Raw genomic sequence first — 10396 nt, 5'->3', positions numbered from 1 at the left:
TTTTTTTAAGATTTTATTTATTCATGAGAGACACAGAAAGAGAGAGAGGCAGAGACCCAGGCAGAGGGAGAAGCAGGCTCCATGCAGGGAGCCCAACGTGGGACTCGATCCTGGGTCTCTGGGATCATGCTCTGGGCCAAAGGCAGACACTCAACCGCTGAGCCACCGAGGCATCCCTCTGATCTTTGTTCTGATAAGAACAATGATTACCATTCGCTGTGCACCTACTATGTGCTGGGCACCAGGCACTGTTGCAAGCCCTGTGCCTGGCATTCCACCCTCCATGATCCCACTTCGTGCATGTGAAAGCAAAGGCACAGAGACAGTGACCCCCCAGCCCTTACCCAAAGTCCCAAAGTCCCACAGTCGGTTAAGTAGTGGACTTGGTGTGTGGACGCAGGTGGTCTGGTGGCAGAGTGAGGGTGGGGGCCGGTTTAGGAGTCAGGGAGGGCAGACAGTGCAGGCTCCCCATTCCCAAAGGGAGACCCAGGTCTCCGTGTGAGACACCAACATGGGGCAAAAGAAATTTCATCTGTACAAGGGGAAGCTTGGTGGTGTCAGCGCTCTACTGCCCAGGTTCAAACACCAACTGTGTGGGAGCAGGAGTGTGAGTGTGTAAAGGGAGTGGGCACATACAAGTAGAGCTGACCCTTGACTAACACAGTCGGAACTGTGTGCGTCCACCTACATGCGGATTTTTTTCAATAACTATAGTCCAGTACTGTAAATGTATTTTCTCTCTTTTGTGACTTTCTAACATTTTCTATCCTCTAGATTACTTTATTCCTTCTTTAAAGATTGCATTTATTGGGGTGCCTGGTGGTGTAGTTGGTTGAGCATCAGAATCTTGGTTTTGACTCAGGTCATGAACTCAAGGGCAAGAGATTGAGCCCTGAGTAGGGCTCCATGCTGAGCACTGAGGGTAGGGATAGTAAACAGATCAGTGGCTTCCAGGGTTCATGTTGCTATATTGGTGGAGAGAAGTTATTATGCATTTGTGTGCTCTCTCTCTCTTACTTATTATTTTTAAAAATACTTTATTTATTTGAGACAAAGAGGAAGAGCATGCACATTACTAACGAGTGGGGGCAGAGGGAGAGGGAGAAGTAGACTCCCCATGGAGCAGGAAGCCCAACTCGGGGCTCTATCCAAGGACCTTGAGATCATGACCTTAGCCAAAGGCAGTGGTTTAACTAACTGAGCCACCGAGGCACCCCCTCTCTCATTTATTTTGAGAAAGAGAGTGTGCACACCCAAGTGAGGAGAAGGAGGAAGAGGCAGAGGGAGAGAGAAAGAACCTCAAGCAGACTCCATGCCAAGTGGGGAAGCCCAAGTTGGGGATCCATCTCATGACTTTGAGATCATGACCTGAGCTGAAATCAAGAATCGGATGCTGGGATCCCTGGGTGGCGCAGCGGTTTGGTGTCTGCCTTTGGCCCAGGGCACGATCCTGGAGACCCTGGATCGAATCCCACGTCGGGCTCCCGGTGCATGGAGCCTGCTTCTCCCTCTGCCTGTGTCTCTGCCTCTCTCTCTCTCTGTGTGACTATCATAAAAAAAAAAAAAAAAAAAGAATCGGATGCTTAATCAACTGAGCCACCCATGCGCCTCTAGCTTACTTTCTTGTAAAAATACAGTATATGATACATAGGACATGCAAAATATGGGCAATCAACTGTTTACGTTGTCAGTAAGGCATCTCATCAACAGTAGGCTATTACTAGTTACATTTTCGGGCAAAGGTTATACATGGATTTTCCACTGTCAAGGGGTCAGCACCCCAACCCCCACGCATGTCGTTCAAGGGTCAGTCATACACAAGTTGAAGTCCCCATGTGTGGGTGTGAATGCGGGTGGCAGTGTGAGTGTGCATCAGTGTGAACACGTGGAGCATGTGGATGAGTGTAAGTCTGAGAACATATGGCTGGACGAATGTGCATGGATAAGTATGAACGTGTGCAGGTGCGTGTGCGTGGATGGGTGAGTACGTGAGTGGGAATGTGAGTGAGTGGGTGTAAGGACGGGTGTGAATGTGTATGCAAGCTTTTCTAGGCAGGAATAAACCTTCGTCAGTGAAGCAATGACTGTAGCCGCCCCGTGGCTCTTTGCGGAATTCGCGGAATTCGTGTGAAATGCGGAATTCCCATCTGACCTGTTGGAATTGGCTGCCTGTCTGGTCAGGCTCCCTCTCCTTGCGGAGCCTGCTCTGCCTGCTGCCTGGGGAGGCCCGCCCAAGTGTTCATTACACCCAACTTCTCGAGTTTCTCGATTGTCAGGGCCCCAGCCAGACACCCCCCCCCCCCCCTGCCGGCCTAGGAAAGTGGGCGATGGGTCTCTCTCCAGTCCCCAGCTCAGGGCCTGGCACACAGAGGCACCAACACGTAGATGCTGAATAATTACAGGCTTTCTCACCCCCAGGTGTTTCCTCAACCCTGATCTCTCTGCCTGAATGCCTTTCCTTTTTCCCTCACTCTCCTGCACTGACCTTTGCGGGGGGCCATCAGAGGCCACCTCCTCCGGGAAGCCATCCCTGACTTCCAGAGACTGTCTACTGTCTACTCTCACATACTTCATACTTGAGTTATCTGGTCTCAGAGAGCAGGGCCCATGTTTATTTCATATCTTCGTATCTGTGTCCTCAGCACTTGTCACAGGGTTAGGCCCGCAGCAGGGCTGAGAAAGAGTGAGTGCACGAAGAATAATGGAAGAGGATGCAGGTACTGTGTCCCCTCCCCCAGGAAGCCAATCCTAACTCACCAGAAGCTTCCCTGCTTCCCTGGCTCATGCCTCCACCACAGCAACTCCACTGGGCTGTCCTTAGCTCTGAGGACTTTGTCTCTACTCTAAGACCAGGCTAAGATGGGGTCAAATCACTCTCTGGGTGTCCAGCGCTACCTGGCCTGAGTGTGCACATCTCTTACCTCACCTCTTTCCATTCTCCCCTCAAGGCTCTCCAGCCAGCTATCAGATAATTCCTCACACATGCCACCCCAGGGCCTTTGCACATGCTGTCCCCTCTCTGTTGTCTTCCCCCATACTCTCTTAGGGTTCAGCTCAAATATCCTTGCATCAGGGACACCATTCAACCACTGTCTGCCCCCCCCCTCCGGTCCCACCCCCACTGGCCTTAAAGGCCTCTCTCTGTTTTACTTTCTTCTTGGGACCTCTTGGGACCTGAGATACTTGATTCACTTAGTGTTCTTCCCCACCGTCTGGTTCCCTTGGGGGCTTTTACGGTGTCCAGCGGTGAGTGCTCAACGGCGCCTGGGCTCAAATCCCACACCTGCTGGGTGATTCTCAGCACGTTTGCCCTCCGTGCCTCAGTTTCCCCACCTGTAAAATGAGTGCTAGTGATCTAGCTCCCTCGCAGGGTGGCTGTGCGGATCAAAGGGATGAGTAGGTGCGGAGCCCAAGCGGGGCCTGCGGGACTGCACGAGCCCGACAGGAGGGTTGTCTGCCTGCATTCTTGCGGCGCCCGGCATAGGGGAGGCGCTCGGCAAACACTCGGCGGCGGCGGGCACCCCGGGGCACTTAGCAGGAGCGGGGGGCGAGGGGGGTGGTGGAGGAGAGCCGCCAGCCGCCAGCCCCGCTGCACCTGCCCCTCCGCGGGGCGCGGCGAGGGGTCCCGGGGCGCGGCCGGGGCGCGGGGCGGGCGGCAGAGGGCGCGCGCGGGGCAGGGGCGGGGCGGGGCGGGGGCAGGGGCAGGGGCGGGGGCAGAGGCAGAGGCGGGGGCGGGGCGCAGGAAGCCGGGGCGGGCCGGCGGGCGCTCAGGAAAACCCCGCGCGGCGCGGGCAGGACGGGCCACCCGGGGGTCCCCCACTTCCCGCTCGGGCGCCGGCGCGGCGAATGGACCCGGGGCGCGCAGGTAGGTCGCGGAGCCCGCGCGCGCGGGGACCCCCGGGGGCGCCCCGACCCCATCATCGGGGGCTGCTCCGAGCCCGCCCCTCCCCGCGCCTCGAGCGGCCTCCGGGTCACCCCGTGGGCGTGGGCGTGGGGGTGGGGTGGGGTGGGGGTAGCGGGCGCGCCCCCGGGGACCCCCGGCGCGCGCCCCCAGACTCGCGCTGGCCGGGAGGCACCAGCGGGGCCGGCCCCTCGGGGACCTGGGGTGAGGCGAGGCGAGGCTCGTGGTCTCCGCGATCACCCCCTGCCCTGCGCGCAGGAAGCGGGTGAGGACCGGGCCTGGGGCGGGGGCGGGGGCGGGGGCGGGGGCGGGGAGTTCCGAAAACTGACCTTGGTGACCAGCTCGAGGCGGCGTCTGGGAAGCCGGACCCTGCGGTCCCTTTCTGTCCTTATTTCAATGCCGGATGGTCCCAGTAACAGTAGCGATCAAATACCCCTGGACTCAGGTGGTCCAGGTTACGTCCGGAACTCTGAAACTGCTCTGAGTTAAATCGCGAGACCCCCGTTTCGGTGGGTGCGACGGCGTGTGGATCGTTCCATTTTTCAGATGAGGACGCTGAGGCCCCCGTCCCCCCCTCCCCCCCTCCCCGGCGCTTTAAACCGTTTGCCCGAGGTGACTCCCGCCTGCAGATGTGCAGCAGGTTTCAGACCCGGGCGGTCTGTCGCCAGAGCCTGTCGTCTTCCACCTGTCCCTAGTATTTGTCAAACTACCTCATCCCATCAACGAATTATCCGGGGGGTTTTATTAAAAGGCAGCTTCCCAGGCTGCCTTCAGTGAGATTCAGATTCAGTAAAAACAGGAATCTAGATCTTAACACACTCGTGCACACGCAATCAGGATTTCTTAGACTGGGGGCCAGGCAAACACGGTGTCCCTGCTGCTGTTGCAGGTGGCTCCCCGGCCACCCTCTCCGCTGTTCTTCCTTAGCTCTCTGTGAGGTTCCACCCCTGCAGCTCCTCAGGTGAGGGTGGCCTTTTAGAAGCCTGGGCGTTTGCTGGGACATTGGTGCCTTTATTAAAATCCTAAAGTCTGATGGGGGAGACTGAGGGTGAGGTATACATTTGTCTAGGGTGCCCCTGGTGTACCCCCCCGCCACACACAGGGCATTCCAGAGTCCTGCAAAGGCCCTTTGAGCGCAGCTCACTTGCCCCATGGCTGCAGGTGAGGATGCTGAGGTGTGGAATGGGAGGCAACCAGCCCTAGTCATCCGTTCATTCCTTGGCACCCACGGGGCTCCTACTGGGCACTGCTCCAGCGTGCTGGGGAAGGGGGGGCAAAGCCAGACACGGATGGGAAGGCGGGTCTGGCCACATTGTGGAAGCCCTCGAATGTCATGCTGAGGAGTGTGGCCCAGTGCACCTCACCTTTGCCTGAGCCCCTGAAAACACAACGCAGATTCCTGGGCCTCACCCAGGACCTCCGGAGCCAAATCTGGAGGGAGGCCATGGGAAAGCAGCAAGGAGGAAAAACCGCTAGTGTGTCAGTCAGCCTGGTTACCACACACCCAGTTACCAGCAGGTCTGGGATGACCTGAAGATTTCCAAATTCTGGGCAGTGATTCAGTAACTGATGTGTTTTATATGTACGATTTTAGGGTTGCAGAAAGCCCAGACAGGGGCAGGGAGGTGGTGCCCTAAGACAGCTGGTTTCCTGCTGCTCTGATTTGGAAATGGAGCTGAAAGGCACTGTCAGAGAAGTGGGGCAAGAGCCTGTCCCGGATCCCTCTCTCCCTATGTCCCTGTCTCTCTGCCCCACAGGACAGAGGAGGGAGGTTGGGGTCAAGTGGCCCCACTGCCCTCAGCTGCCTTTGGGGGTTCCTGGGAGTGAGGTAGGGACAGAAGCTCCCGTGCCAGTGCTTCACGTTTGTCAAGTTGAACTTTTCATGAGGGTTGAGGACATGATGTTTTATTAGATACTTAACACAATTTCCAACATGCAGTCCAGCGCAATGAACATAATTGTTTTTACCCATTAAGAAGTACAGCTTGGTGGTTAAGAGCATGGACTCTGGAGCCAGATTGCCCAGGTTCACACGCTGGATTTACAGTTTTCTAATTTCTCAGGACCTCAGTCTTCCTGTTTATGAAATTACAGTGACTACTTTATACCACTGGAATGGTGATTAAATGAATGAATAAATGTCAAGCATCAGACAGTGCCTGGCGATGCATGACCACTATGTGTTTGTTAAATAAATAAATGAACCACGTTGGATGGGCTTTAATCAACCCATTTTGCCAGGCAGGACACAGATCCAGAGATGTGTGCAGTGGCCTTGCCTGAGGCGGTGTATCTAGGAGTGACAGGGAGGGATTTGAATCTGCTTTTCTTCCCAGCCTGTGTACTCTCCCACTGTGCCGGTTTGCTCGGGTTAGCAAGAGGGGCATCCTTCTGAGCGTTCCTCATTACCCAGGACATGCCTAGTCACACTTGGCCAGAATCCCCTTGGCTAGGCTAGAAGAGAGCCCAGTGGCTTGCCATCCCTCGTATGAACTTGACCTTGCAAGAGTGTGGAAGCCCAGCGGAGCCTGAAGGGTCTTGCAGTGGCTATGCCATCCCGTGTCCCTGTGGTGTGACTTCCAGTAAGTCACTCTGCTTCCCTGAGCCTGAGGCAGAGAGAAGAGCACAAGCTTGCAGACAGGGGCCCCGGGTTCAAATATGAACTTGCTATTTCCTCTCTGTGTGATCTTGAGCAAATTGCTGAACCCCACCCCCAAAGCCACTAAAATGGGCATGGGGGGGGGGGTGTTCCTGAGATAATTTTTGTAGGCGCCTTGCCCACGGCTCAGGGATTGCTGTTTTTCTTCTTTCTAGGATAATCACTTTTCCATACCCAGCACCTGGCTTGCTCATTCATTTCTTCAAATATTTGTCAAGCACCTGTATGTTCTAGGAGCTACTTATAGAGCAGTGGAAAAGCCTTTGCTCTTCTGGAGTTTCTTCTTCTTTTTTTTTTCTTTAAGATTTTATTTATTTATTCACGAGAGACACAGAGAATGAGAGAGGCAGAAACATAGGCAGAGGGAGAAGCAGGCCCCCTGCGGGGAGCCTGATGCAGGGACTCGATCCTGGGACTCCGGATATCACGACCTGACCCCAAGGCAGAGGCTCAACCGCTGAGCCACCCAGGTGTCCCTGGAGTCTCAATTCTAGTTGAGAAGACAGGTGATACACAAGCAAACAACTCTAGACAGGTCTACAGTCCTTATTTCTAATTCTGAAATCTGCAAGCTCTAAAAACCGAAAGTTTTTCCCTAACTCGATTGGAAGCGAGACTGAGGTGAACTAATCACGAGGCTCTTTGGTGTGTTTGTTTATCCTCCCTGGCACGAATGCTTGTGTGTCTTGGTGCAGAGGAATTAATGTGAGCGATCCAGGGAATGCTGGGCCCGTGGGGGGTAGGGTGGTTATGGCGGGTGGGACTTTATACCAGATGACCCTTCCATAATACGAGCTCCTGTGAATTCTGAGACATGCCTGGCCCCTAGGATTTCACATGAGACAATAGGGCCCTGCAGTGTCCCATCAGGACCAGGAGGAAAATGTAAAGCAGGGTGAGGGTGGACATTTAGGAAGATGTGGGGCAGGGGCCTGGGGAAGAACAGGCCCAGTGGAGGGAACCCCAGGGAAGGTCTTGTCCACCCCCACCAACCCCACTTCCTGGCCCACTGCTTGTCCCTGGCTCTGGGCACACAGATCTGTCTAAAACACGCATGTCTTTGCCTTTCCAAGAAGTGGCCATGCCTCTAAGATTTCAGGTTTGGCTCTGACTGACTCATTTCCACCCTAGGGGCCCATATCGCGTTCTCGAGGTTGCTTTAGAGATCCAGGAGCTTGGCTCAAGCAGGAGAGGATCACCAGCTGGGCTAGCCTCTGAGTCCCCGCCCACCTCCCCCGCCACAGGGACAGAGGGAGGAAGTGGGTCCATGTGAGGGGAAGACAGCTTGGCCTCCTGGGTTTGGTGGAACGCTTCCTAAAGGGGAAGGACTGTATTTCTGGGCAGCGGGTTTAAAAAGGGGCTGATTATGCACCTAGAAGGTACAGGCACGTACATGTCTTGAGTGTCAGCACCAGGCTTGCACTCACTCAGCAAACGTGTCAGGGACAGGGATGCAAGTCACAGCAGTGACACAGATGCAAGAGCCCTCGTGGAGCTGACAGTCTAGTGAGGGAGGTGACTTTTGAGCTAAGACCCGAGGTAAAAAGACATGTGGATGTCTGGGGAAATGGGAGAGTGATTCTGGCAGAGGGAACAGCAGGTGCAAAGGCCCTGAGGTGCGAACAAGCTTGGTGTGTCTGACCCACAAGGAAGCTGATGTGGTCGGACCTGAGCACGACAGAGAGCGGGGAGGAACATAGGTCAGGGGCCTAAACAGAAGCCAGATGCCTGCAGCAGCTCATTCAGCTTGTAAAGTAAGCTTACGAAGAAACAGGCACAGAATGGTTTAGTGACTTGTCCGGGGCCACACGGATGGCAGAGTGGGGCTGTGAACCTGGCAGCTCCAGGATCCTGTGTCCTTTGCACGGTGTTTGAACACACGCTGGGGATGTGGTGGGGCAGGGTGGTGTTCCAGACGGTGCAATCATCGTATGGATCATTTTACAGATTTTTTTTTTTTTAACCAGCGAGCACCTTCCCGGCCACAGGCGGTGAGGACACACCAAAGCGCAAGGGGGTGCGGAAGAGGATGAGTGGAGGGCCCTCTGCCCATCGGGCACTGTGCCGGTGGGGGCGGGGAGGGGGGTAGATGCGGGGGTAGATTTCCCCGAGGAGGAAACCGAGGCTCAGGGTGGGAGCTGATCTGAGAGATACAACCCCAAAGAGGCAGAGGGTGGATTCAAACCCGAGGCTGCTGACCTGGGGCCTCTGCCTTTAGCTGCTCTTCTGGGGGCCTCCAGCTCGAGGAGTGGAGTCGCAACGGACCGTGCGTGTTGGTCAGAAATGAGGCAGCGCAGTTACCAAGAGCCATTTGGGCGAACGGGGGAAGCCCTGAGGTTTTCCTGAAGGAGCCAGAGGGTTCTCTGCCTCTTCAAAAGAGGAAACGGAACTTCTCTGGAGAGGAGAGACACCAGATCCCTGGACGGGGTAGGCCTCCTGCAAGCCCATGGAGCCGCGGCCTCTTGACGGTCTTGCCTCCGGAGATGGAGCGTAGGCCCTCCACAAGCTGCATTTTCACAGCTGGGCGGCCTGAACTTGGGAGAAGATCTCTTCCTGAGATCTAGCCAAATTGACTGTCCAGTAACATTCCCATCCTGGCTCTGGTTCTGCCCCTTGGAAGTAGTAACAGGCCCCCTCCAACCTGAGCCCAACATTTCTCTTGCGCGGAATACATAGTCATACTTCTTGCCGTCATTCTTCCTGACTCCAGGGATTGTAAAGAGTTCAGTCTGGCTTTGGACATGATCCAGTTGGTCAAAGTCAAATCTGTTGCCTCCTCCTCCCCAACTCCCCGCCGCCAAAGTCGGCCCAGTCATAGGGGAGGGAGACTAGCACCTCCTTGGATTTGGAGCACATACCTCTGTTGATACAACCCGCAGTCATATTTCTGAGTGGCCACATCCCCCTTGGAGCTCACATTGGGCTTGCCAGCTAAAACCTTCAGATCTCTCTTCTCCATTGCTGTCCATCAAAGTTTCTTTTATTCTGAGACTCCTTGTTTGAGGCTGACACTTGTTTTTAGCCTTTCTAGTTTTTCTAATAAATCTGCTTCAGGCTAAGTGCCTATATATATATATATTTTTTTTTTTTTCTTTGAGTACTCCTTTGGCTTCACTCCGTGGATCTAGTTACACAATGTCATTCACTGCTAAAATAGTATACAATTTCCATTTTGATGACGAGTGTTATGCACTTCATTTCTTTTTAGGGTGTATGGATTTTTTTAAGGTAATCTTTGTATTGTTGGAGTCTAAATTTATTGCATTACGGTCAGTATTTATGACTTGTGTCCTATCGATGATGGAGACTTTGTCGAGGTCCTTGTAAGAGTCTCTGGTCAGTTTTTCTGTATGTTTCTGTTCTGTATTTGAAAGGATGTATATTTTCTGTTGGGTATAAAGTTTTAGAAATCTGTTAGATCAAGCTTGATCATGACATCATTCATATTTTCTGTTTTTGTGTGTTTTTCTCTATCTGATTTATCTCCTGCTCTAATAGAGGATCTGTTCATGTCTCCTTGGCCTTTTCTTCTTGTTGTTTTTGCTTTATTTTCAAAATCATATTTTTCGTTGCAATATAAATAGAATATATGAGTAGGAGAAGGGTTCATGATTTTTGTACTTTCTTGGCAAATTGCTCCTTTTATCATAAAATAGCCACCTTTCTCCCTTTTAATACTTTGCTGCCTTGAATTCCATTTTATTTATTATTCATATTCCTGTACTTGTTCCCTTTATGACCATTTTTCTTAACTTTTCTTTGACCCTACCTAGTCTTACAACCACATAAATTGAAAAAAACAAAAACAAAAACAAAAACCGTACATCTCAGTCTCA

The 10396-nt window shown here is 53.5% G+C and overlaps 1 protein-coding gene across 2 annotated transcripts in view; it reads left to right on the top strand.

The window, feature by feature from the left end:
- The first annotated feature begins 3729 nt into the window (after window positions 1-3729).
- IL4R (interleukin 4 receptor) overlaps window positions 3730-10396 on the top strand; it is a 38628-nt gene continuing 31961 nt past the window's right edge. For both annotated transcript variants that reach the window (XM_025415650.3, XM_025415651.3), the window contains exon 1: window positions 3730-3865. The gene's annotated coding sequence lies outside the window, so the exon portion shown is untranslated. The remainder of the gene's footprint in view (window positions 3866-10396) is intronic.

Source organism: Canis lupus, chromosome 6, assembly GCF_003254725.2.
Source record: "Canis lupus dingo isolate Sandy chromosome 6, ASM325472v2, whole genome shotgun sequence".
Lineage (NCBI taxonomy): Eukaryota > Metazoa > Chordata > Mammalia > Carnivora > Canidae > Canis > Canis lupus.
Note: the sequence above shows the minus strand (reverse complement) of the source record. Positions and strands in the feature narration are given on the sequence as shown.